The sequence below is a fragment of the Pongo pygmaeus genome, chromosome 12 (genome assembly GCF_028885625.2).
Source record: "Pongo pygmaeus isolate AG05252 chromosome 12, NHGRI_mPonPyg2-v2.0_pri, whole genome shotgun sequence".
Lineage (NCBI taxonomy): Eukaryota > Metazoa > Chordata > Mammalia > Primates > Hominidae > Pongo > Pongo pygmaeus.
Window position 1 is genome coordinate 114,458,211 of NC_072385.2, and position 26,685 is coordinate 114,484,895.

General features: G+C 39.0%; 1 long non-coding RNA gene across 1 annotated transcript; it reads right to left on the reverse strand.

Annotated features, from left to right (window-relative positions):
* Positions 1–1,113: 1,113 nt before the first annotated feature.
* Positions 1,114–26,338, reverse strand: LOC129030819 (uncharacterized). Its single transcript, XR_008500756.1, has 5 exons — positions 26,248–26,338; positions 14,019–14,172; positions 10,481–10,526; positions 9,196–9,303; positions 1,114–1,602 (listed from the first exon to the last, which is right to left on the reverse strand). It is a non-coding gene; the product is annotated as an uncharacterized LOC129030819 (long non-coding RNA).
* Positions 26,339–26,685: the final 347 nt, after the last annotated feature.

A 26,685-nucleotide genomic window follows, 5' to 3' on the forward strand; every position in this document is an offset into this window, starting at 1 on the left:
GGACAAAGTGCTGTAGTAAGAGTCCAAGGGGGAATTGGTAAGGATTGGGGAGCAATTTCAATGTAAAAGGTTGAATAATGATAAATAATAAATTAATGTAGGCCACTAACTTGCTTAAAAACAAAACAAAACAAAACAAAACCTTCAGCGGTTTCTCATGACTTACCAAATTAAGCTGAAAATATTTAGCCTGATGTTCAACACCCTTAAGAATTTGGGTCCAGCCCATCTTTCCGATTCCATTTCTCAATATTCCTCTGCTGGGAGAAGAAGTGAAGGAATGCTCATTGCTTTCTCTGTATTTTCCTGATTCCCTGTCATTTCTCAGGCTCTTCGCTCTGCAGTGACAACACTTCCAACCCTTCTGGTCCAAAGCCTCCCAGGGGCTCACCAATCCATGCTCCTTTGTCATCTCCCTGACTGAACAGAATCTCTGCCTTCTTGGAGATTTCATAGGAACATGAGTTTATCTCCCTTATTTCACGTATTTCTTTGGTGCTTTGTATTGGCTTAATAGTTTTCTCTTTCTTCCAATGCATTTATCAACTAAGATGCAATCTTAGTACTAGGATTTTCTTATTCATATTTTTATCCCCTTGCACATCTCACTCCTAGAACTTTGTACAAAACACTTATTTTTTTTTCAAATTTAAGATTTTTACTACAGCTGAATTTCCTCAGTTTCGTGAAGTAAAGTGGAGAATTAGAACATTTAGGCAGATAATTCAAATCAAAGTATCTATTTGGCCATGATACCTGACCATTGCTAAATGAAATCTCATGACAATATTAATTTAGACAAGATTCACTAATTGAGTAAAGAAAAACATATATAAAGTTTTTATACCCCCAAATATTATATTCATCAATAAATCCTGGTTATGTTTGGCACATCACAAAGAGACCAATGGATCATAAAGATATTATTGATAAGATTCTATAAGCTCATATCCTGCTATTAATTTTTTATACCAAATTCTTATTGGCTTTAATGAGAGTTCTGATTTTTTTTTTCAAAAGACAACCACATAAAAGAAGTCTTAAATAAATTTGTTTTCAGTTCTATAGTGAAGTATATGTAGGTTCAAGTGGAGAAAATTGCTTTGGGACATATTTATAGACCATATGTATTTATTCATCTAGGGATATTTGAGTAAAAACTCCCCTCAAAGACCACAAACATGAAACAGTACATGAGTATCTGCATCATTACTATTTTATTTCTCAATATGATTATTATTATATTTATATGGTATTTATCTTTGAGTGGCAATGAATACACTTAATTAGAAAACTTGAAAAATTGTTTCATTTCTACATGGTTCTTAACGATCAAATGTTATCACTATTTAACTGATGTGGAGCCAAAGCACAAAGAGGTGAAGCTAATTCCTGGAGAGAACTTGAGATAACCTGGGGAGTCTGTACATATTTTAGCACAGTCTTCAAAGCTCAGTTCTATCCCACTTCCTCCCAATACCTTTGCTTGGCCATTCTGAGTCAGAGTGATCCTCCTGAGTCACTGTTGCATCAGACATGGCTCTTGTGCCACTCTGTGCTTTGTGTCTGTTGGTCTTGTCTGCCCATTTAGACTTCAAGTTCCTTTAGGGACATGAAAACTCATATTATTAGCTCATTGATTACAATAATTTCTAAAATTACCCCTTGGAATAAAATATGTTAAGCATCTGGTTTATCCTTTCTAGAAACATCTGCTCTAACATTTGTTGAGTACTTAGTATGTGCCAGGTACCAGAGGCAGAGAAAGGAATAATCCATTGCAGTACCTCCTCCAAATCTATGGGTGAGACAGGACAATTACCACAGCTGAAGTCTGGTGAGAAGGGTTCTTTTATGGAGAAAAAGACAAGGGTATCTTGGTCCACAGAGAGGGCACTGCTAACAAGCTAGCCACCTACAATCAATAGAACAGAGGCTCAGGGAAGAAAAATAACTTGCTCAGTATAATGGCTCAGTACATGGCAGTTGCAGGATTTAAACCCCAAGTATACAACTTCACAGCCCAGGTTTCCTTTTCGACATCAATTTGTTATCCCGCTTGAACACCTAACTGTGTCTTACTTGTGGGTGTACTCCTCTGCACCTGTACTACAGTTGCCATACATAGGAAAGAGTTGTTTTACTTAGTTAATGTGCGGAGGTAATGTAATGTTTCTTACTGAATTTCATGCCAAATGTTAAGTTAATGCTAAATGGCTAACTAAAGCATTTGCATGTTTTCAAAGAGAGGTTGGGGGAAGATCAGGAGAGACTATTGCTCTATTTCCCTTTTGCCATTGAAATTAAAAAAAAAAAAGAAAGAAAGAAGGCCACTGTTTAACCCACATGGATAGAAATGGGGCAGAACTGGGGTCTGGCAATGAGTGATGGGCAGAAGGCTGTTGCAAAGTGAGTGAGTGGACATTGAAAGTGCAGGGTTGGCTGCTTATACCTTCTGTCTAATTCAGCTGTTTGTGTGGGTTTCAGACAGGAAAGGTTCAAGTGCAGGATGGATTTGCGATATAAACACCCCATTCTTTATGCCTATTCCTCCATCATTAACCTTCCTACTCAGTCCTTGAAATGAAAAGCCCGGCATCTTCCATCTGCTCCACGTTATTTATGATGATGTCTCTAATTATGTCCAATTGAGTTGCTGTCGATGATTAAAGGTAATAAGTAATAATAACTTGGCCTCATCATTACCACCATTATTATTAGCTCATTGATTGCAATAATTTCTAAAATTACCCCTTGGAATAAAATATGTTAAGCACCTGGTTTATCCTTTTTAGGAACATCTGCTCTAAATGTGTGATAGCATGGGACTGAACGTGTCTTGCTCCACAAGGAAAGCAAACAGTGTTGACATTGAGAGTCTTGTCTGTGCTGGTATGGATATATTGTGAGATGATGAGAGGAGGAAATAATGATCATGCTCAAGTTCAATGCTGGAATTATAGAGCTGTTTAAAAAAAAAAAAGGAAGAAAAACAAACACACGCACACATCCTGGCATATTCTGTGGCTACTGCAATCTTTGCTCCTTCTTTGAAAAGATTCCCACCTTCAGTGTGGCCCTGATCTTTGCCATCGTGGTGCTTCTCCTGATCTGTATAACGAAGATATTGGGTAAGTGGTAACTGGGAGGAATAGGTAGCGAGAGAGATTACAGAGCTACATGTGGTAGGGAGGGCAGTGGTCTATAGGAAATCCATTGAGAAGATCCACTCCCTAACATCATGTTCCTGCTTTGGTTCTGGAAATTACACCATGGCCTTTCATTCTTTTTGGTTAAGTGGTCTTCTCAAGATTCCTCTTTGGGAGTGAGAGTCCGCCATTGGGGGTTGCATTGCATGTTTATAATGCCTTGGTATGCTTTCCTTTATAACATACTTACCTCTTTATGGGGATGGTAGCCACTGTAGAGAGACACCGCATTTTCTTAGTGGTAAAAGATACTAGGGAAACATTAGCTCTGAAAATGGTATTTAAAACAGTGGCTACCATTTTGGTCAGTGAAAATATAGAACATTACCATCATCACAGAAAGTGCTGTTTTAGAGAGTACAGATAGACCTTTAGAAACATTTATTAAGTAAGGATTCAATGTGATAAACTTTTGCTGGGTGATAAGAGCTTATTTGCCACAGGCGCCCCCTAAAAATTTGAGCGACTGAATCACATATAATCTATTTCAGCTCTGAAGAACTCAGATACTTAAAAATTATAAGATACAAAAACAAGATACAAGGCCTGACACGGTGGCTCATGCCTGTCATTACAGCACTTTGGGAGGCCAAAATGGGCTTTGGGAGCTCCTAGACCCTTTGCCATGGTACCTCTGGTTTCTCAGGGACTTTGCATATACATCTTCTGATTGAATTCACTGAGCACAGCTGCAGTGAGCCACGTTCAAGCCACTGTACTCCAGCCTGGGCGACAGAGTGTGACCTTGTCTCAAAGCAACAGCAACCACCAGGATCTATGTCTCTATGTTATCAATATATTAAATAAATGAATATTTAAAAATGAATTACTCTTTATTTGTTGTCTCATTTACTACTCATAAAAATTCTGAAAGAGTGGATTATGCCTATTTTATAAATGAATAAATAGGTCCTGTGAGGCTAGATAACTTATCCAAGGCCACAGAGACTACCTAGCATTCCATGTAAGTGGTAGACCCTGTCTGGCCTTTAGAATCCTATTTCAATGCCTTTTTCCAAAATATCCTACATACATACACAGGTGGACATAAATGCGTATTTACTCTTTCTATAGAGAATATTAGGCTCCAAATGAACTCAATTGTATCATAATCAGACTAAATGCAAATTATATCTGGGAAATAAAACTAAAAATCTGTGGTGTAAAAACCTTTGAATTATTTTTTTAGATCTCTTACACTAGGTCAAAAAATGCAAAACATTTTTTAAATTGATATTAATGGTGACATAAATATTCAATGAGATGAACACAAAATAGATTTTCTAATTTTATAATTTTGTCACATTATGAAATCACAGTGGTGGAAGTTTAATTTCCTTTCTAACTTGAAATCTTCACTTCTTCTCTCTGCTTTGACCAGGTCATTAGTTACCTACAGTCAAGTATGGATTTGGACTTCTCTGCCTAGGTCAGGGTGGCTCCCAGACCCCTTGCCATTGTACCTCTGGTTTTTCAGAAACTTTTCATATAAACCTTCTGATTGAATTCACAGAAACTAAGGAATATCTATGTCACTGGTATATAAGTACTTGTGGAACTTCTATGTGGCTCCAGGGGTATGATTTGGCCTTGGCATCCACTCCCTTTAATACTTTCAAGGTCCCTGAAGAATTTCATATTTCAGGAAAGAGTTCTAGTCACATTGTATCATTAACTTTTTGGAGTGTTGTGGAATAACATTTAGTTCGATTCTGATAGAATAAAGGTGCAAATCCACATGCATAATTTAAAATAAAAATCCCTTCTCTGGTACCATATAAATACATGCCAGGTGTGAAAGGAGAACTGAAACAGTCTCTGAGGATGCTATCGCAAAGGAGGCCAAGCTTTCTCCATCAGCTACTTTCAGCCCCTGGGGAACTCATGTGAGTAGCTTCCACCATCACATCTGATGTTACTCCTAGAAACTTTCCAGGGATCCCTTTTACTCTCCCTACCCTCTCTTTCTCTGCCATAAATATAAATCAAGAGTGAATTTCTGGAGGTTCAACCTGGAATACCTTGCTTCCTTTATTGGGCTGTGAACCAGAAAGAATGAGGTAAGATACTTACAAAAGTTATTTGTTAGCTTCTAGACTACATTGGTGTAAGGGCATCATTTTTTTTTATTTGCAGAAGAGTTTAAGCTTCAGCTAAATAGCCAAATGCTAAGAAACTCACCCCCACAAAAAAAGCTGTTAGAAATAAAAAACAAATTGAGTAAAGTTGCAGGATATAAAATCAACATACAAAAACAGTGTGTTTCTGTCCACTAACAAAAAAAATCCAAAAAGGAAATTAAAAAACAATCTCATTTAAAACAGCATCAAAAAAGCCTTAGATATAAATTTAACCAAGGGGTGAAAGATCTGTACACTGAAAACTATAAAGCACCAATAAAACAAATTAGAGACAAATAAATGAAAATAAGTCCCATGTTCATAAATTAGAAGAAATAATATTGTTAAAATGTCCATACTACCAAAAGATGTCTAATGATTCAATGCAATCGCTATCAAAATTCCAATGGCATTTTTTTCACAGATATAAAAAACAATCCACAAATTTATATAGAACCACACAGACACACAAGCAGAATAGCCAAAGCAATCTTAAGTAAGAAGGACAAAACTTAGAGGCATCACACTCTCTGAATTCAAATTATATTACAAAGCTATAGTAGTCAAGCCAGTATGGTACTGACATAGAAATAGACACATAAACCAATGGAACAGAATAGAAGGTCCAGAAATAAACCCACACATATACGATCAACTAATTTTTGACCAGGGCATCAAGAATGCACAAGGAGAAAAAATATTCTCTTCAATAAATGGTGTTGGGAAAATTGGTTATCCACAGGAAAACAAATGAAATTGCACCCTATTTTACACCATAGGCAAAAATCAACTCAACATTGATTAAAGACTTAAACATAAAATCTGAAACCATAAAACTCCCAGAAGAAAACATGGGGAAAAAGTCTCTTGACATTGGTTCTGGCAGTAATGTTTTGATTATGACACCAAACGCACAGACAACAGAAGCAAAAAATAAACAAGTAGGATTACATCAAATTAAACAGCTTCTTCACAGCAAAGGAAACAATCCACAAAATGAAAAATCAATCTGTGGAATGGGAGAAAAATTTGCAAACCATACACCTGATAAAGGGTCAATAACTAAAGTATACAATGAATTTCTATAACTAAAGGGCAAAAATAAAATAATTCAATTAAAAATAGGGAAAGAACCTGAATAGACATTTCTCCAAAGAAGACATGACCAACAGGTGTATGAAAAGGGGCTCAACATTACTAATCATTAGGGACGTGCATAGCAAAACCACAATGAGATATCACCTCACACCTTTAGTGTGGCTGTTATATAATAGCCATTTTCCATGTTCTCACCAGCACTTGTATACATATATACAATTGTATATACAATATTGTATATTGTGTATATACAATATATATACAATTGTATATATATATAATTGTATATATATTGTATATATATTATGTGTATATATATACAATTGTATATATACAATATATATACAATACACAAATATATATATTATATATATTTTATATACACACACACACACACACACACACACGTGCTGGTGAGAATGTGGAAAAAGGGGAATCCTCGCACACTATTGATGGGAATGTAAATTCTTATAGCCATTATGAAAAACAGTATGGAAAACAGTATGGAGTTTCCTTGAAAATTAAAACTACCATATGATTCAGCAATCTCACTTCTGAATATAGATCCAAAGAATTGAAATTAGGATCTTGAAGAGATATCTATGCTTCCGTGTTCATTGCAGTATTATTCACAATAGCCAAGATACAGAAACACGTTAAGTGTCCTGTGATGGATGAATGGATAAACAATTGTGAGATCTATCTATCTATCTATATATATATCTATATATATATCTCATATATATATCTATATCTCATATATGTATCTATATATATATCTCATATATGTAAACTATATATATCTCATATATGTATCTATATATATCTCATATATAGCTATATATATATCTCATATATATCTATATATATCTCATATATATAGCTATATATATCTCATATATATAGCTATATATATATCTCATATATATCTATATATGACACACACGGCACACATGACATATGACATGACACACATATATGACATATGACACACATGACATATATACGACACACATATATATATATATCTCACACACACACACACACACAATGGAATATCATTCACCCTCAAAAAGGCAATCCTGCCATTTGCAATAACATGGATGACCTAGAGGGTGTTATCATAAGTGAGGTAAGCCAGTTACAGACAAATGCTGTATGACCTCATCTATACGTGGAATCTAAACCAGTCAAACTCATAGAAGCAGAGAGTAGAATGGTGGTTGCTAGGGGATGGGTAGGGAGAAAGGGGGAGGTGTTGGTTAAGGGGTATAAACTTTCAGTAATGCAAGATGAATAACTTCTGGAGATCTATACAGCATATATAATATTGTAGACTTAACATTTGCTGAGATAATAGATCTTACCACAAAAATAAGTAAATTTATTAAATAACAGCAACAACAATAATAAATGGGGTGGAAGGAAACTTTAGGAGGTAATGGATATGTTAATGGCCTTGACAGTGGTAATAGATTCATGGATGTATACATATCCACAAACTCATCAAAATATATATATTAAATATGTACAGTATAGGTCAATAATACCTTAATAAAGCATTTTTTTAAAATACTTACTGTTAAGAAGGAGATCTCTGAACTACCATCTAAAACAATGGATGTGTAATTTAGCCAACTTGGAACTGTGTAAATGTATCAGAAAGTATTTATTCCAACATTCATTTCCTTCTGTCCTCTGACAGGCCTCTTTGTCTTTGACCTGCTGCCATTTATTTTAGCAGCATGCAAAGGTGGTTCACTGCATACTTGGATCTATCCTCAAGAAAGATGATGGACAAAGTTCTCTTCAGCTCCTCCAAACACCCCTTTCTGAACCCTTCTTTCCTTTTTTAAGGTCTCAACCTTTTTTTTTTAATCTTACTGTTTTCTGCTTCTTGAAGTCACCCGTGTCACAGAGTCAAAGAATATAATGACTTCTCATAGAGGAGAGTTAGGGACTTAACTAGTGGCCCTACCCAGGAACATCAGCATTTACAGGAGGAAATCAGAGAGGGGAAAGTTGTGTTCAGAGGAATGAATGAAGTCAGGATTTCACGCATTGTAGATCATGCATTTGAGAAAAGCTAGGGGTGAAGCTCTTCACCAATATTGGAAGTCTCTTATGAGCTCGGTTATTATTTTCTACACCCTTGCTTGGCTGAGAGAGGAGTAAGGAAACTTCTGTGGGGCCTGAGCATCAGTCAAGAGGACCTAGATGAAAAGCCTGGAGCAGGGGAGGCCCACGGCCACAGAGCACTTGGAAGAAGAAGGGAACATGTGGCCCACTGGTGATCTGTGTTTACTCGTCTGTCTGGTGTGTTCCGAGAGGAGGATGCAGGCCAGCCAGAGGTCAGCAAGTCAAAACCCTTTGAAGACAGACCCAGCTTCTGAAATGGATCTGGCATTCCCTTGCTGGCTCAGTATCCCACAGTAGTTCACACACTTCCCAGCCATCACCTTTTGTGTGTGAATTGTCTACAAATTTCATTGACAGAAACACAAATGTGCAGAACTGTGACATCTTTATTTTTCTGGTACTAAACCATTACTCTCTGGTGCTCCATTTTCCCTAACAAGAACTTTCATCTTATTATTTCTGAGCAGGCTTACATTTAAACCCAATTAGTGTTTTTTCCCCCACTCTTCGTCATCCCAGAGTATCATCTAAATATTTTTGGGGCATGCACATTAGGGCAGCAGTTGTCATAGCTGTCCTTGCCCTTTGTTGTCCCCCATGGGGTGTACCTAATTCACATCACCACTGACCTCTGTCTCTCCTGCTGGTGTCCATGGTCCATCAAGGTCTCAGGTTTGTCCCCACCGTGCTGTTGCTGCTGATAGTGGCCTCTTGTCAGGCATCTTCTGATCCAGGACCTTCAAGAATATAAGAAATGTTTGGATGCCCTCTCGCAATCCCTTTCTTCTTAGATATTCCAACTTCCTCTTCTAGTTCATTGCACTGAGGGGCAGGGCACATCTGAGAGGCTCTAAACTCAGCCTACTGAACAGGAGGGGGAATGCAGTGGTCTCTTCCAAGAATTCCCACTCCCCATCCCAAACCTAACTACAGTTTAGATCACCTTCTCTAGGGCTGGGCCTAGCTCTACAAGATAGGAAGATGGGAGCAGAGTCCCTTCTCTGAGACCTATGCAGTGACTACTAAATATTGCCCCCTTTTCCATCTCAACTCTCTTCTTTCTCCAGCAGATTGAATTTATGTAGTTTTTTGAGAGAAATCTGCCTTCTTCCTAACACTACTATTTATGGTATAAGATTTATCTTCATATTCCGTCTGAGTTGACTCAGAAAAACCTTTTCTCTATCGTAAAAACTTGGCTCTCACAATGAAAGCCTTGGCGCTCAAGATTATGCTCTGCTTTGAGTTTCTGGAGAATATTTTAGAAATAAAAAGTCAAGATTTGATTCTTATATTTTCCGCATTTTCTCCTTCCCAAAGCAATAAAAATATCTAGTTTTTTGTTGTGGTTGTTGGGTTTTTGTTGTTTTTTTTCATTGAGACTGAGTCTCACTCTATTGCCCAGGCTGGTGTACAGTGACATGATCTCAGCTCACTGCAACATCCGCCTCCCTGGTTCAAGCGATTCTTGTGCCTCAGCCTCCCGAGTAGCTCGGATTACAGGCGCCCACCACCACACCCAGCTAATTTTTGTATTTTTAGTAGAGACAGGGTTTCACCATGTTGGCAAGGCTGGTCTTAAACTCCTGACCTCAAGTGATCCGCCCACCTTGGCCTCCCAAAGTGCGGGATTACAGATGTGAGCCACTGTTCCCAGCCAAAATATCTAGGTTTTTAGGTAATGGTTCCATGAAGAAGCATAGAATTCGTAATAATGCACTGATTACTGCTTCAGAAAACCACCTTGATACACTAGAATTGCCACAATTTTCCTTGCCCACTTTAGTGATGATCAGATTCTCATGAGAATCAGGGGAAGGAAGGTAGAGTCCATTAGGGGTAGCAAGGAGACCAAAAGGGGAAAATTCCAAAAAATGGAAAGTGAGTAGACATCAAAATTTTCTTTATGTTTACCATTAAGAATGCTTGCAAAAGGCATCATAAAAATATGGGAGGCAAACTAAAAAAAAAATATTGCTGTTAGTTTCAGCTCTACCATTTCATAGCCATATAACATTTGATAAGACAATCTTACTGGTTTCTTCATCTGTGCAGTGGATATAATAATATTTGCCTGACTTGTTTACTTTAGAGGTATGTATCTACATGGAAATCTGAGTAGATGTTATATTTAATAAGCTTTGTCCTCTATAGAGAAGAAATAACTGTGCCTAACAATAATTGTATGAAACATGATAATTAAGAAAGACCTACGTTCCTTAAATGACAAGTGGTCTTACTTTCTATTTTAAAAGATAGGCATCTTTCCAAACTTAATAGATCTTTTTCTGTGTCTTCCTTTTTTACCCCAGGAATAATTTAGGCGGTGACTACTACAATTGTATTTATCTTCAAGTCTGACCTAGAACTTAAGTCTGTAGCTAAACTTTTGTGTAACTTATTAGTCATTGAGCATTGCAGAAGATTGAGTACTTGGTAAATGAGATGTACATGCACTATGGTTTGAAAATTTATCCCCTCCAAAACTCATGTTAAAATTTAATCCACAATGAGGCAGTATTAAGAGGTAGGGCCTTTATGAGGTGATTGAGTCATGAAGGCTCTGCCCTCATGGATGGATTAATCCATTGATAGGCTAATGCATTAATGTGTGAATGGATTGATGGATAATCATGAGAATGAAACTGGTGGCTTTATAAGAAGAGGAAGAGAGACCTGAGCTAGCACACTCAGCCTCCTTGCCATTTGATGCTCTATGCCACCTTGGGACTCTGAAGAGGGTCCCCACTAGCAAGGAGGCTCTCACGAGGTATAGCCCCTCAATCATGGACATCTCAGCCTCTATGATTTTAAGAAATCCATTTTCATTTCTACCCAGTCTTAGGTATTCAGTTATAAGCAACAGAAAATAGACTAAGACAGTGTAGCAGTGGACTGTGGATAGTAAAAATCAAAGGATGGTAATGTGGCCCCTGTTCTTGAAAAATTCCAAGTCCTACTGAGAAGACATTTTTTTAATCATTATTTATTATTTCAATAAATATTTATCAAGCCTCCCCATGTTCCAGGTATTGTTCTAGGTGCTAAGATTACAGCAGAGAATAAATGTTTTTTAAATGAAGCTTTCATTTTTGTGAGACTTTAATCAAATGTACAAAACAAGAGTAAATTTTTGAAATATAAGTGATTACTAAATCATGTGATACAGAGGATTAGTGCTGTTCGAAGGCACAGGAAAAAAGATCAATGTGAGGGTGTTGGTTGAGAAATGCAACTTTCAATAAATTACATTTTAAGCTGGATCTGAAATTTAGAAGAAATCTTTCAAATGGAAGGAAGAAATACAGGAAAAGACTCTAGAGTAAGCATGATTTATTTGTAGACATAGAGGAAATTTGCTTGACTTAAACAACAGGTATATTTTGGAGAGAATTGGTGAATCCAACTGGAGAAGTACTGTGAAAAACTATGACAACTAAACTGAGAAATTTAGTTTCAATGGAATTGGCAGTAAAGGGCCATGGAAAGTTCTGGGTGGAGTGGTGGTCAAATGTTGGTGATATAAGCGTGTGTAATGTAATGAACATTGTCTTTAGATAATATGGATTTGGTGCACTCAAAATTCAGGCCACAGGGAGAATTACACATGAATTTTTATTTTCAAAGGCCCACACACTCTGAAGATTGTAAATTACCCGGAAAATTGATTATTTGTATAATCTTGACAAGTCTGCATAAAAAATAATTTCCCCTGAAATCCAGGTTACTAACTTAATAAAAAGAATATTTTTGTCTTAGTTTCTAAGCTATATAGTTACATAGAGCTGTGTACATTCACCTTCATGACATTTACATGTGGGATAATGGATGTGGATTTAATGCAATGATTAATGATTTGTTCACTTGGAGTTACCAAGTCATGTTTCTGTTGAAGGTGGGTGACTAAAAATAGGAGTTTAGATTTTTTAGGAACAATCTCATCACACACAGAGAGAAAGGGGTTGGAGAATCAGTTTAGGAACACTTTTCTTTTTCTTGATCCAGTGACCAAAGGCAGATTGATAAGTGGGCATTATTTTTCAGAGATGCTTAAGAACTTATTACTGAAAAGATGACCAGCCCTCTATTGAGAAGTCAGACCATAGCAGCCATGTGTTTTATAAGCCTTTGCTTTGTTTTAAGGTGGAGTGTTCCTCACACCATTAAATTTGGAGTTGGTTGGGGATAATGTGGTTCAGGTTTTCCCATAATTGTATGGGAATTCCCTGGGTAAAATGTATGGGTCTGGGAAAGATCAGATCTGACTATGCTCAATAACTTCTGACTTTCAATTCATCAGAATGCCCAGTGGTCTCTCCTCATATATCTCCTCATCAAGCTTTAAGTTGGTAAAGTTTTTCATAGATAAAATGGTGCTTCTCACCGTGGGCTGCCAATGAAATCCAAAAGGAATAGAATGTGTGTTTGGTCAATGGAATTGGCAAACAGAGCAGGCTTCTGGGGCATCTGGACATTGTTCATACTGAAACCTCTTATTTGTTCATTTAGAAATGAACAATCAGGAAAGCTTCTACATTTGGAGGATGTTTGCAAAATGTGTTCTCTCAGGTTGAATTTGGCTATGGTCCCATGTGAAGCAGTTGCACTTTTTACTCAATAGATTTTGGATAAACCAGGGAAGCTTGGCTCCTCATATGGTCTGATCTTTGTTGCATTGCCCATTTTTGCAGATTCTGACATCTGGAATGTAAATTAGAACTACATATTTAATATTTCTGTTTAATGTTTATTATTGGGCTCCCTTGAAGATTGTTATTTGGAACTGGCTACCAAGGGCCTGTTATTCTAATTGACAGAGCTCTCATCCAGCTTGCTAGTTATTCCTTTCTGTCCCTCAGTACACTAAGAAAGGGGTGGTGAGCTTTTTCAATTTTCACTGAAAAGAGTAAGTGAGCAGAGATATGTAAGTTGACTTTTTTGCCTGGCAGTTGATAAATGTTCACTGAATGAACTATTCTAGAGTCTTCTAGGACATTTCTGTGTAGAAACTTCTTATTTACATTCTAGAAACTTTGGAGAACCAATGTTGGTTCTGCTAAACAGTATTCTGGTCCTCAATACCTAGATTCACCAATTTAGACCCCAGACACACCAAGTTATGCACCTTGCTTTACTAAATTCTATAAAGCTTAGTCAATGAATACTAGACAGACCTATGGCTCTCAATGCTATTGGGAATGCAGTTATATGGAGCTGTGTACATTGACCTTCATGACATTTACATATGGGATAATGGATGTGGATTTAATGCAATAGTTCATGGTTTGTTAACTTGGAGTTACGAACTCATGTTTCCATTGAACGTTGGGGACTAAAATACGAGTTTCTAAGAAATAACTTCTACTCTTGAGTAGCTATATTAGTTTGTTAGGGCTGCCATGCAAAGTAGCACAGACTGGGAGGCTTAAACAACAGAAATTTATTGTCTCACAGTTCTGGAGGCTGGAAGTCCGAGACCAAGGCGTTGGCAGTATTGGTTTCTTCTGAGACCTCTCTCCTCAGCTTGCATATGGCCACTGCGTCTTCACGTGGTCTTTCCTCTGTGAATGACCTCTCTGGTATCTCTGTGTCCTAATCTTCTCTTCCTATAAGTACATCACTCAGATTGGATTGGGATCCACCCTAAGGACCTCATTTACCTAAGTTACCTTTTAAAGACTTTATCTCCAAAGACAGTCACATTCTGAGGTACCAGGGGTTGGGGCTTCAACGTATGAATTTGGGGGTGGGGGCACAATTAAGCCTATAACAGTGTTTCCAGTAGTAGAGGAGAAGCGATACATCTCATGATTATTATAGAAGCATGGAATCAGCCAAACATAACGAGCAAAGTTCCATGGGGATTGAGAAACCGGAGTGCTCCCGTCTATTTGGAAGAAGCTTTATGGATGAGACGGTTCTGAGATGGACATTGAAGAAGAGATTTAAAAGAACAAACTATTAAATTCAATTATGTGTGGAGGGAGGAGCCAAGATGGCCGAATAGGAACAGCTCCGGTCTACAGCTCCCAGCGTGAGCGACGCAGAAGATGGGTGATTTCTGCATTTCCATCTGAGGTACCGGGTTCATCTCACTAGGGAGTGCCAGACAGTGGGCACAGGTCAGTGGGTGCACGCACCGTGCACGAGCCGAAGAAGGGCGAGGCATTGCCTCACTCCGGAAGCGCAAGGGGTCAGGGAGTTCCCTTTCCTAGTCAAAGAAAGGGGTGACAGACGGCACCTGGAAAATTGGGTCACTCCCACCTGAATACTGCGCTTTTCCGACGGGCTTAAAAAACGGCGCACCAGGAGATTGTATCCCACACGTGGCTCAGAGGGTCCTACGCCCATGGAGTCTCACTGATTGCTAGCAAAGCAGTCTGAGATCAAACTGCAAGGAGGCAGCGAGGCTGGGGGAGGGGCGCCCGCCATTGCCCAGGCTTGCTTAGGTAAACAAAGCAGCTGGGAAGCTCGAACTGGGTGGAGCCCACCACAGCTCAAGGAGGCCCGCCTGCCTCTGTAGGCTCCACCTCTGGGGGCAGGGCACAGACAAAAAGACAGCAGTAACCTCTGCAGACTTAAATGTCCCTGTCTGACAGCTTTGAAGAGAGCAGTGGTTCTCCCAGCACGCAGCTGGAGATCTGAGAACGGGCAGACTGCCTCCTCAAGTGGGTCCCTGACCCCTGACCCCCGAGCAGCCTAACTGGGAGGCACCCCCCAGCAGCGGTAGACTGGTACCTCACATGGCCGGCCAGGTACTCCAACAGACCTGCAGCTGAGGGTCCTGTCTGTTAGAAGGAAAACTAACAAACAGAAAGGACATCCACACCAAAAACCCATCTGTACATCACCATCATCAAAGACCAAAAGTAGATAAAACCACAAAGATGGGGAAAAAACAGCAGAAAAACTGGAAACTCTAAAAAGCAGAGTGCCTCTCCTCCTCCAAAAGAACACAGTTCCTCACCAGCAATGGATCAAAGCTGGATGGAGAATGACTTTGATGAGCTGAGAGAAGAAGGCTTCAGACGATCAAATTACTCCGAGCTATGGAAGGATATTCAAACCAAAGGCAAAGAAGTTGAAAACTTTGAAAAAAATTTAGAAGAATGTATAACTAGAATAACCAATACAGAGAAGTGCTTAAAGGAGCTGATGGAGCTGAAAACCAAGGCTCGAGAACTACGTGAAGAATGCAGAAGCCTCAGGAGCTGATGCGATCAAATGGAAGAAAGGGTATCAGTGATGGAAGATGAAATGAATGAAATGAAGCGAGAAGGGAAGTTTAGAGAAAAAAGAATAAAAAGAAACGAGCAAAGCCTCCAAGAAATATGGGACTATGTGAAAAGACCAAATCTACGTCTGATTGGTGTACCTAAAAGTGACGGGGAGAATGGAACCAAGTTGGAAAACACTCTGCAGGATATTATCCAGGAGAACTTCCCCAATCTAGCAAGGCAGGCCAACATTCAGATTCAGGAAATACAGAGAACGCCACAAAGATACTCCTCAAGAAGAGCAATTCCAAGACACATAATTGTGAGATTCGCCAAAGTTGAAATGAAGGAAAAAATGTTAAGGGCAGCCAGAGAGAAAGGTTGGGTTACCCACAAAGGGAAGCCCATCAGACTAACAGCTGATATCTCAGCAGAAACTCTACAAGCCAGAAGAGAGTGGGGGCCAATATTCAACATTCTTAAAGAAAAGAATTTTCAACCCAGAATTTCATATCCAGCCAAACTAAGCTTCATAAGTGAAGGAGAAATAAAATACTTTACAGACAAGCAAATGCTGAGAGATTTTGTCACCACCAGGCCTGCCCTAAAAGAGCTCCTGAAGGAAGTGCTAAACATGGAAAGGCACAACCGGTACCAGCCGCTGCAAAATCATGCCAAATTGTAAAGACCATCGAGACTAGGAAGAGACTGCATCAACTAACGAGCAAAATAACCAGCTAACATCATAATGACAGGATCAAATTCACACATAACAATATTAACTTTAAATGTAAATGGGCTAAATGCTCCAATTAAAAGACACAGACTGGCAAATTGGATAAAGAGTCAAGACCCATCAGTGTGCTGTATTCAGGAAACCCATCTCATGTGCAGAGACACACATAGGCTCAAAATAAAAGGATGGAGGAAGATCTACCAAGCAAATGGAAAGCAAAAAAAGGCAGGGGTTGCAATCCTAGTCTCTGATAAAACAGACTTTAAACCAACAAAGATCAAAAGAGACAAAGAAGACCATTACATAATGGTAAAGGGATCAATTCAACAAGAACAGCTAACTATCCTAAATATATATATGCACCCAATACAGGAGCACCCAGATTCATAAAGCAAGTCCTTAGAGACCTACAAAGAGACTTAGACTCGCACACATTAATAACAGGAGACTTTAACACCCCACTGTCAACATTAGACAGATCAACGAGACAGAAAGTCAACAAGGATACCCAGGAATTGAACTCAGCTCTGCACCAAGCAGACCTAATAGACATCTACAGAACTCTCCACCCCAAATCAACAGAATATACATTTTTTTCAGCACCACACCACACCTATTCCAAAATTGACCACATAGTTGGAAGTAAAGCTCTCCTCAGTAAATGTAAAAGAACAGAAATTATAACAAACTATCTCTCAGATCACAGTGCAATCAACCTAGAACTCAGGATTAAGAATCTCACTCAAAACCACTCAACTACATGGAAACTGAACAACCTGCTCCTGAATGACTACTGGGTACATAATGAAATGAAGGCAGAAATAAAGATGTTCTTTGAAACCAATGAGAACCAAGACACAACATACCAGAATCTCTGGGATGCATTCAAAGCAGTGTGTAGAGGGAAATTTATAGCACTAAATGCCCACAAGAGAAAGCAGGAAAGATCCAAAATTGACACCCTAACATCACAATTAAAAGAACTAGAAAAGCAAGAGCAAACACATTCAAAAGCTAGCAGAAGGCAAGAAATAACTAAAATCAGAGCAGAACTGAAGGAAATAGAGACACAAAAAAACTTTCAAAAAATTAATGAATCCAGGAGCTGGTTTTTTGAAAGGATCAACAAAATTGATAGACCGCTAGCAAGATTCATAAAGAAAAAAAGAGAGAAGAATCAAATAGACACAATAAAAAATGATAAAGGAGATATCACCACCGATCCCACAGAAATACAAACTACCATCAGAGAATACTACAAACACCTCTACGCAAATAAACTAGAAAATCTAGAAGAAATGGATAAATTCCTTGACACATACACTCTCCCAAGACTAAACCAGGAAGAAGTTGAATCTCTGAATAGACCAATAATAGGATGTGAAATTGTGGCGATAATCAATAGCTTACCAGCCAAAAAGAGTCCAGGACCAGATGGATTCACAGCCAAATTCTACCAGAGGTACAAGGAGGAACTGGTACCATTCCTTCTGAAGCTATTCCAATCAATAGAAAAAGAGGGAATCCTCCCGAACTCATTTTATGAGGCCAGCATCATCCTGATACCAAAGCCAGGCAGAGACACAACCAAAAAAGAGAATTTTAGACCAATATCTTTGATGAATATTGATGCAGAAATCCTCAATAAAATACTGGCAAACCGAATCCAGCAGCACATCAAAAAGCTTATCCACCATGATCAAGTGGGCTTATCCCTGGGATGCAAGGCTGGTTCAATATATGCAAATCAATAAATGTAATCCAGCATGTAAACAGAACCAAAGACAAAAACCACATGATTATCTCAACATATGCAGAAAAGGCCTTTGACAAAATTCAACAACCCTTCATGCTAAAAACTCTCAATAAATTAGGTATTGATGGGACGTATCTCAAAATAATAAGAGCTATTTGTGACAAACCCACAGCCAATATCATACTGAATGGGCAAAAACTGGAAGCATTCCCTCTGAAAACTGGCACAAGACAGGGATGCCCTCTCTCACCACTCCTATTCAACATAGTGTTGGAAGTTCTGGTCAGGGCAATTAGGCAGGAGAAGGAAATAAAGGGTATTCATTTAGGACAAGAGGAAGTCAAATTGTCCCTGTTTGCAGATGACATGATTGTATATCTAGAAAACCCCATCGTCTCAGTCCAGAATCTCCTTAAGCTGATAAGCAACTTCAGCAAAGTCTCAGGATACAAAATCAATGTACAAAAATCACAAGCATTCTTATACACCAACAACAGACAAACAGAGAGCCAAATCATGAGTGAACTCCCATTCACAATTGCTTCAAAGAGAATAAAATACCTAGGAATCCAACTTACAAGGGACGTGAAGGACCTCTTCAAGGAGAACTACAAACCACTGCTCAAGGAAATAAAAGAGGATACAAACAAATGGAAGAATATTTCATGCTCATGGGTAGGAAGAATCAATATCGTGAAAATGGCCATACTGCCCAAGGTAATTTACAGATTCAATGCCATCCCCTTCAAGCTACCAATGACTTTCTTCACAGAACTGGAAAAAACTACTTCAAAGTTCATATGGAACCAAAAAAGAGCCCGCATCGCCAAGTCAATCCTAAGCCAAAAGAACAAAGCCGGAGGCATCACACTACCTGACTTCAAACTATACTACAAGGCTACAGTAACCAAAACAGCATGGTACTGGTACCAAAACAGAGATATAGATCAATAGAACAGAACAGAGCCCTCAGAAATAACGCCGCATGTCTACAACTATCTGATCTTTGACAAACCTGAGAAAAACAAGCAATGGGGAAAGGATTCCCTATTTAATAAATGGTGATGGGAAAACTGGCTAGCCATATGTAGAAAGCTGAAACTGGATCCCTTCCTTACACCTTATACAAAAATCAATTAAAGATGGATTAAAGACTTACATGTTAGACCTAAAACCATAAGAACCCTAGAAGAAAACCTAGGCATTACCATTCAGGACATAGGCATGGGCAAGGACTTCATGTCTAAAACACCAAAAGCAATGGCAACAAAAGCCAAAATAGACAAATGGGATCTCATTAAACTAAAGAGCTTCTGCACAGCAAAAGAAACTACCATCAGAGTGAACAGGCAACCTACAAAATGGGAGAAAATTTTTGCAACCTACTCATCTGACAAAGGGCTAATATCCAGAATCTACAATGAACTCAAACAAATTTACAAGAAAAAAACAAACAACCCCATCAGAAAGTGGGCAAAGGACACGAACAGACACTTCTCAAAAGAAGACATTTATGCAACCAAAAAACACATGAAAAAATGCTCACCATCACTGGCCATCAGAGAAATACAAATCAAAACCACAATGAGATACCATCTCACACCAGTTAGAATGGTGATCATTAAAAAGTCAGGAAACAACAGGTGCTGGAGAGGATGTGGAGAAATAGGAACACTTTTACACTGTTGGTGGGACTGTAAACTAGTTCAACTCTTGTGGAAGTCAGTGTGGCGATTACTCAGGGATCTAGAACTAGAAATTCCATTTGACCCAGCCATCCCATTACTAGGTATATACCCAAAGGACTATAAATCATGCTGCTATAAAGACACATGCACACGTATGTTTATTGCAGCATTATTCACAATAGCAAAGACTTGGAACCAACCCAAATGTCCAACAATGATAGACTGGATTAAGAAAATGTGGGACATATACACCATGGAATACTATGCAGCCATAAAAAATGATGAGTTCATGTCCTTTGTAGGGACATGGATGAAATTGGAAATCATCATTCTCAGTAAACTATCGCAAGAACAAAAAACCAAACACCGCATATTCTCACTCATAGGTGGGAATTGAACAATGAGAACACATGGACACAGGAAGGGGATCATCACACTCTGGGGACTGTTGTGGGGTGGGGGGAGGGGGGAGGGATAGCATTGGGAGATATACCTAATGCTAGATGACGAGTTAGTGGGTGCAGTGCACCAGCATGGCACATGTATACATATGTAACTAACCTGCACATTGCGCACATGTACCCTATAACCTAAAGTATAATAATAATAAATAAATAAAATTAAAAAAAGAAAAAATTGAATTATGTGAAATTTCAATTATTTAGATCAAATATAAGCAATTTCATATGGTATAACATATTTATTTTTGTACTCATAGTATAGGGCAAAGGCTGGCAATTTTCTTTTCTATAATATTAAGAACCAGATGGTAAATATTTTAGGCTTTGTGGGCTATGTGGTCTCCTTCACAACTACTCAACTCTACTGTTATAGTGTGAAAATATCTATGGATGATACATAAATAAATGTATGATGTATTCCAATAATACTTTGTTTACAAAACCAGACAGCAGAAGTAACTAGTTAGTAAAAGAGTCAGGACAACTTGGGCCCCCTGACTCACAGACTAATGTCCTTTCCTTTATGCCACACTAATTTTATTTCCTAGGAACTAGTAAGTTTCCAAGTGAATATTGGAACTTTTTTTTTTTTAATTCAAAAAGCCCATTTGGGAAAATAAAAACTTCTAAAACTGCCAAGAAAAAAGACAGAAGGCTGAATTTGCCTTTTGGGCCATAATTTGCTTACTCTTGTGCAGGGAAACTTTAAATTCCCTAACTTTTATTTGCTGAAACATGTCTTCCCTGATCCTTTCACACCCCTGTGCCGATCACGGAGTTCCTCTTCTGTGACATGTCTATCCCTTATTCGTTCCGAAGTAGAGCCTTTCAACATGCAGAGACTGCAAAGAGCAGAAAATGCCTTGGCTCCAACTCAGTGTTGTCATGTGGTAACAGACCACAAACCTAAGCCACTTCCGCCTTGTTGTTGAACTCTTGGCACATGTGTGTTGCGTTTCTATTTTATTGGCTCTTTAGTGGAACTGCAAAAAGATTTGTGGCCTCCTTTCATCTAGCGGGAGAAAACAAGCAACCACTTCTCTTTTCACAAGCTAAAATCCTCCTTGTTATTCGTATTGCAGAAGGGACTTTTTCACAGTGTCAGATCTTTCCAGATAACTGAGAATTTCCGTAAATAAAAACAAATAATTCATTGTGGGTATAAGATTTATAAAATGTACATAAATCTCCCTGTCTTTATAGAAAGAGGAAACTGATTATAACGCAACCTTATTGGGAAGACTCCGCGGTATCACTGGGGACTCCTCGCTTACTAGTTCTTTACAATCATTTATAGTGTGGCTGCTCCATGCCTTTCTGGGACCTGGGGTAGAACAGAGACCAAGCTAGGCAAGATTCCTCTTTTCATGGAGGTTTCATTCAAAGGGGAGAAGCAGGAAATAAATAAGCAGAAAAGCATGTAAATCAAATAAATTCAAGTGGTTATTATTTGTAAAGAAAATAGAGCAGGGTAATGGGATGCAGATTGAGAGTGGCTATTTAAGAAAGAGTGAAGGGATGGAGAACAGAGAAGGGGCTGGCCATATGAAGTGTTGCCTTGGAGTTTCACAGGCAGAGGCAAGGGCAATGCAGAGGCACTGAACTGAGAACAGGCTTGGTGCAGTCGCGGATGAGCAAGGCCATTGCGGCTGGGATGGATGAACTGAAGGGATGGAAGTAGAATGCAAGGTGGAAAAATCTGCTCTGAGACAGTGAGGCCCCAGGACACACTGAGAAGTTAAGACTCTGTCCCAGACCAAAATAGCCTCAGACGGCTGCACTTCTTAAAGTCCCTGTGTCCTTTCAACATGTTTTCCTTGCCTTTTCTACCAAGTTAGCTTAGGCCACTCTTAATATTCTGCTTTAATCTCTGGGATGAGAAACTAGATAGTTAATTTAAACAATGTAGTAAAGTCAAATTGAACTCTAAACGGGGGTGTGAAAAACTTTTCCATGAATAAAGTTCATGGGGTGTTTTATAGCCTTTTAAAAGCTCAGACTCCTTCATATTGAACTCTCAGCTGTGTTTTTCAGCTAGTTAAGGCTGCTGAATGGTATACTACAGTCTCTTCCTCTATAATCGTACCTCCCACACTCCTGTATCCTCAGAAAGAAATTTAGTAAATTTCTACAGGAAAACGCTTGCCACTTTCCAGTAATTGTGTCTTTCTAGGATGCCAAATCATCAAGAAGGACCTTGAAGGCAGAATGCAGGGTTAGTGCCCACTTTACTCTCTCCTTCCTTTTCCTCTTTTCTGCTTGGATTTACAGGAGAATTCATTATAGAAAACACTCCCTCTCCCTACTTCTAGTGTTGTTAGCAATAAGAAAATGAACAGTACACCATTTCTTTTCCTATATAGAAGAAGTAGCATTTGAATGGGGCAGGATTTTAATGAGTATGATAGTGAGGGTGTTGGGAGCTAAAGGCACTCAGACCCTGGTCAGTGTGTGGGTGTCTCTGAAGTAGCATTTGAATGGGGCAGGATTTCAATTAGGATGATGGTGAGAGTGTTGGGGGCTAAAGGCATTCAGAGGTTGGTCAGTGTGTGAATGTCTCTGGGCCTCAGCTCCCTTCTCTGTTGCCCTTTTCTCCTTCCTATTCCCATACCATAATGTCATCCCATCAGCTCCTTTGGCCAAAGCCTGTCAATACTGTTTTTTCAACCACAAATCCAGTTTTTAAAGCTCTATTTTCAATGATTTTACTTTTTCATAAGAATTGTAGACCAGAATACTGTTTGGCAGAACTAACAATGATTTTACCACCAGGTGCAAGAGACAACCGCCATGAGTGACTTCTGGGACAAGTAATAACCCTACTGTGTCCTCCCCAAACCCTTCATTGAAATTCCGTTACAACAGCTATAATACTTTGATTTCAATTTTAAAACTCCCATTAAAATGTAAATACCCAGAGGAAGAATAATGCCTTGAACTCTCTCTAAGCATTTATCCCTTCGGGTGAGTTAGATATTTTACTGACATTAGATTTTTATAGGAGAAAGAGGGGAGAGTGTGAGAATAGGAGAGTACTCCAAAAGAAAGGCTGGGAACACCAAAGACCAACTTGGCTGACTTTACAATCATCTAAAACTCCATCCTCAGGAAATGTCACTGGGCTAATTGTTCCCTACTTTGGTTTATTGATCCTCGTCTCTTTGGTTTGGATTGGTTTCTATCCCTCTGCCCAAGCCACGATGTCAGGCATCACTATCCCTATTGGGTATGATTTGCTACAATTGCTGGGTCCAAGTTTCTGAATCATCTCAAGACTCGGTGTAGTTGTTCTGTTGTTTGGCTACCCTTCCATACATATTACAAAATCTATCCCAAATCTGGCTGGCCATTTTCTCTTACTACTATCCCCTCCTCCATTAGTAATATATCTAAGTCACCCTAAGGGATAAATGCTCCTCCATCCAGGGGGAGGAGGGGATAGGAGTAAATCACAAAACCCTTCCCTGTCTTTCATCCATCTCCCTTTCTTGAGCCAGTTTTTTCTCTTGCACCCTACATTACCCATGTTCAATAGCTCTTCCCCTTGACCATTAATCCCGGATGTGGGTCTTGTCAAATCTTGTTTAAAAATCAAAGCACTCTTCATACAGCCACTAAATCTCCTTCATCTTTCATGACAAGGATATCTTCAAGGAACTCCATCCGATTTGTTAAACATGACCTCCTCTGCCTGGGTCCTTGAAGCCTCTCTTCAATAAAGTAGGCTTTTCCAGGTGCTCTCCTACCACATCCTTTAAGAATGCCTCCAAAAACTCCCTCCGCTGCACCCTTCTTATCCCTAAACAAACCAGATGTTACACACTCTGGTCTCCTATCTCTCTGCTTGTCTTAAGAGGGATCTTAAAAGAAATATGAAGGATGGATCTGGCTATTTTCAAATCCTTTGGAATTACTTCCAAATAGGTGAATTTCAGTCACTGCTGCTTTACCTTGTCTGCTCTTCACATGAATGCAAATTTTTTTTTTAAAGTAAAATGAATAGCCATGTGTTTTCCACTGCATTGCATGATGTACTTATGTTGTATTTTTTGAAACTTGCCTATAGGTCAATTATCTTCAAATGTAAATTCAGGATTTGAGGAGACTCAATATGTAACATGCCTTTGAACCAATGGAGAGATTGGTTCAGAACCAATTGAGAGACTGGCATAGCTCTATGGAGACTAAGCCTCCACCTTTAACATTGTAAGTGAATTTTCTATTGTTTTAATCCTTTATTAGATACACTTTTCTGCCTAATCTTTGGAACAATCAGATAATTATGAGATTCCTCCCTCAGCACATAGCCTACCCCACAGAGTAAAATGCACCCTTCTGGCAAATAAGTAGATCCCAAAGAGAGGAGTGAGAGACAGGGGCTAGACCAAGCATTCATATTGTGTTTTTCGAAGTTTACCACTCAGAAAAGTCATTCCTAAAGAGTAGAATATGTGAGGCATGGAGAGGGGCTGAAGAAGTGTTCCTCTGTGGAAGTTCCTCAGGATAAAGGTTCAGATAGGTAGGCATAGGCTCCCAGTAATCTTAAGTAGCACAAGAATTGCATATGTTGTTTGATGTAAAATGCAGATTCCTAAGGCCTAGTCTGATTCAAGATCTGGAATAGGACCAAAGGTATCCAAATATGTAAATGAACTCTCAATGATTCTAATGCAGGTAGTTGGTTAACCCACTTTGAGGGACATTACATTAGAATCTTACAAAATGTTCTCCGAAAAAAAGGGATTATATAGTCAACTGTTTTGGAAATATTAAATAAAAACAAATTAAGCACACTTTTCTTGATTCATAATATGACAAACATTGAACAGAATGGAACATAATATTCCTCAAGCTTTTTTTCAGACCACTTATTAATGATTTGAGGGATGCCACTGTACTAACACAGTTTGAAAGGTGCTGAGTTGAGTGCCTGGAACAAGAGAACTACCTATTGTCATCTGTACTGGTTAGAATGTACCTGAAATTCAGTTTACAGCACTACCATGCTTTAAGAGACTTGTTGAAAACCTGGAGCATGTTGAAAGAATTTAGTCTTTAGGGGTTTGCTAATGATATCACCTGAACAGTGGTTGAAAGAGACTGAAGAGACTCTTAGGCTAAAATGGCAGTTCAAATATGCTAAACTCACATCTTTCAAAACCCTACCAAAGCCATAGGAAAGAGATTCAAAGGACTAGGAAATAAAGCAAGAAGACAACAGCCATACATTTTGGAAGCTGGAAAGCATGTGAACCAACAGTAAATGAGTTATCAAAACCAAAACAGTGGAATCCAAAACGAGAGTAGAGAGAGCTGGGAATCAATGTGTTACCCATCACAAATTCTTCAGAATCTCTGGAATTCTCAGGACAGGACAGTTCCAGTTTCCTTTGTAACTGGGCATGATGGTGGGAAAGAAAATATAAAGGATTGGGTGAAAACTTCTGGCAAAGCAGTCACATGTTTAGGTTTTCTTCCAAGTTCTATGCCACTGGGTAACTGACCTTCCTCCACTCTAGAGGTTTATTATCTGAAGAGGGTAGAACAGAGAAACCTGGGACGGGGGTTGGCTGGCACAGGCGTTAGTACAGTTAAGATGGGCTATCCTACTGAAAACAAGGTATATGCATTAAATACTGAATGCTGAGTTCCCCTGTCCTATTTTAACCCCCAGCCCTAACAAATGTCCTAGAATTCCCTGACAAGTCTCCTAGAATTCCCTAAGCAAGAAAATGAAAGAACATATTTTTAAAAATCTGATTATCCCCAAAGAAAAGACCAAAACCAGGGGCTCACTGCAAAATAGCCAACCACATCACCTACCTGAAAGCTCAGTGTCAACAACCCCGTTTACAAATGCCTACAGCCATATTCTGGGTGCCATATGCCCTCCCAGAACCTTGCCACTCCCCATTGAGAGTCAGTATTTATTTCTCTCCCGTTGAGAATAGGTGGAGCTTTGTCACGGCCTCAATGAATGAAAGGTATTGCATGATTTTTGAGGCCAGGTCATCGAAGACAATATGGCTTCTGCTTGGCCCTTTCTCTCTCTGGATTCCTGCCCTTAGAATCTTGCCACCATGCTGTGAGGAAGCCCAAATTTTAGCCCATAGGGAGAGGCCCACTGAAGAGGAATTGAGGCTTCAGCCAAAAGCTAGCATCAACTGTAAGATCTGTGAGTGATGGACTCCAGCTCCTAGATTTGGAACCTTTCAGCTGGAGCCTCTGATGTCAGAAGTGCCGTTCTTGCTCTGCCCTGTT